We start from the raw sequence: 2,406 nt of genomic DNA on the forward strand, positions 1-2,406 counted from the left end.
TGCGCAGCCCAGCCAAGGTGTGCGCACCAAGGTGCCCACCCTGGCGAAGGTGCGCGCCCGGGCAATTAACCCAACTTCCAACCTCGCGCGCGCCAGGGTGGGAGCGCACCCAACAACCGGGCCTGGGAAGAGCCAATGCGAGAAACCCCACCAAACGCTCTGACAAAAAAAGAGGGGGCGCTCCAGTAACCCCGCTCTGGAGCGCACCCTGGGCAAACCCAGCCAAGGTGCCTACCCCGGCCAAGGTGCAGGCGAGGTGCGCACCCGAGGCAAACCGGGCTCCGACAACGTGCACGCCGCACCTTGGAGCACACTTCGTAGCGCTCCCGGGTGCGCACCTTTGATGCGCTGCCTTCACTAATTTCCAGAAAAGGCAAAAAAAAAAGGAGATTTTGAAATTTCCGTTTTGAAAGATAGTGAAAAAAACGGAACGCGGGTGCCATCTTGAGCCCGCCCTGGTGCGCAGCCCAGGCAAGGTGCCCACCCTGGCAAAGGTGCGCACCCGGGCAATTAACCCTACTTCCGACTTCGTGCGCACCAGGGTGGCAACCGGGCCTGGGAAGAGCCAGTGCGAGAAACCCCACCAAACGCTCCGACAAAAAAAGAGGCGGCGCTCCAATAACCCCGCTTCGGAGCGCAGCCGGGGGAAACCCAGCCAAGGTGCCCACCCCGACGAAGGTGCACGCGAGGTGCGCACCCGGGGCAAACCGGGCTCCGACAACGTGCACGCAGCACCTTGGAGCACACTTCGAAGCACTCCCGGGTGCCCACCGGCGTTGCGCACCGTGGTGGGCAGCGAGGTGCGCACCTTTGATGCGCTGCCTTCACTAATTTCCAGAAAAAGGCAAAAAAAAATGAGATTTTAAAATTTCCGTTTTGAAAGATAGTGAAAAAAAAGGAACGCGGGTGCCATCTTGAGCCCGCCCTGGTGCGCAGCCCAGGCAAGGCATGCGCACCAAGGTGCCCACCCGAGGTGCACACCCGGGACAAACCGGGCTCCGACTTCGTGCAGGCCGCACCTTGGAGCACACTTCGGAGCGCTCCTTGGTGCGCACCATGGTGCCCACCAGGGCGCGCAACCCAGCCAAGGTCTGCACACCAAGGTGCCCACCCCGGCGAAGGTGCATGCGAGGTGCGCACCCGGGGCAAACCGGGCTCCGACTTCGTGCACGCCATGGTGCCCACCGCGGCGAAGGTGCACGCGAGGTGCGCACCCGGGGCAAACCGGGCTCCGACTTCGTGCACGGCGCACCTTGGAGCACACTTCGGAGCGCTCCTTGGTGCGCACCATGGTGCCCACCAGGGCGCGCAACCCAGCCAAGGTGTGCGCACCAAGGTGCACGCGAGGTGCGCACCCGGGGCAAACCGGGGTCCGACTTCGTGCACGCCGCACCTTGGAGCACACATCGGGGCGCTCCCGGGTTCGCACCGTGGTGGGCACCTCGGAGCACACCAAGGTGGGCAGCGAGGTGCGCACCTTTGATGCGATGCCTTCACTAATTTCCATAAAAGGCAAAAAAAAACGAGATTTTAAAATTTCCGTTTTGAAAGATAGTGAAAAAAAGGGAATGCTGGTGCCATCTTGAGCCCGCCCTGGTGCGCAGCCCAGCCAAGGTGTGCGCACCAAGGTGCCCACCCTGGCGAAGGTGCGCGCCCGGGCAATTAACCCAACTTCCAACCTCGCGCGCGCCAGGGTGGGAGCGCACCCAACAACCGGGCCTGGGAAGAGCCAATGCGAGAAACCCAACCAAACGCTCTGACAAAAAAAGAGGGGGCGCTCCAGTAACCCCGCTTCGGAGCGCACCCTGGGCAAACCCAGCCAAGGTGCCCACCCCGGCCAAGGTGCAGGCGAGGTGCGCACCCGGGGCAAACCGGGCTCCGACAACGTGCACGCCGCACCTTGGAGAACACTTCGTAGCGCTCCCGGGTGCGCACCTTTGATGCGCTGCCTTCACTAATTTCCAGAAAAGGCAAAAAAAAAAGGAGATTTTGAAATTTCCGTTTTGAAAGATAGTGAAAAAAACGGAACGCGGGTGCCATCTTGAGCCCGCCCTGGTGCGCAGCCCAGGCAAGGTGCCCACCCTGGCAAAGGTGCGCACCCGGGCAATTAACCCTACTTCCGACTTCGTGCGCGCCAGGGTGGCAACCGGGCCTGGGAAGAGCCAGTGCGAGAAACCCCACCAAACGCTCCGACAAAAAAAGAGGCGGCGCTCCAATAACCCCGCTTCGGAGCGCAGCCGGGGCAAACCCAGCCAAGGTGCCCACCCCGACGAAGGTGCACGCGAGGTGCGCACCCGGGGCAAACCGGGCTCCGACAACGTGCACGCAGCACCTTGGAGCACACTTCGAAGCACTCCCGGGTGCCCACCGGCGTTGCGCACCGTGGTGGGCAGCGAGGTGCGCACC

The sequence above is a fragment of the Cryptomeria japonica genome, unplaced genomic scaffold, assembly GCF_030272615.1.
Source record: "Cryptomeria japonica unplaced genomic scaffold, Sugi_1.0 HiC_scaffold_20, whole genome shotgun sequence".
In the NCBI taxonomy this organism is placed as follows: Eukaryota; Viridiplantae; Streptophyta; class Pinopsida; order Cupressales; family Cupressaceae; genus Cryptomeria; species Cryptomeria japonica.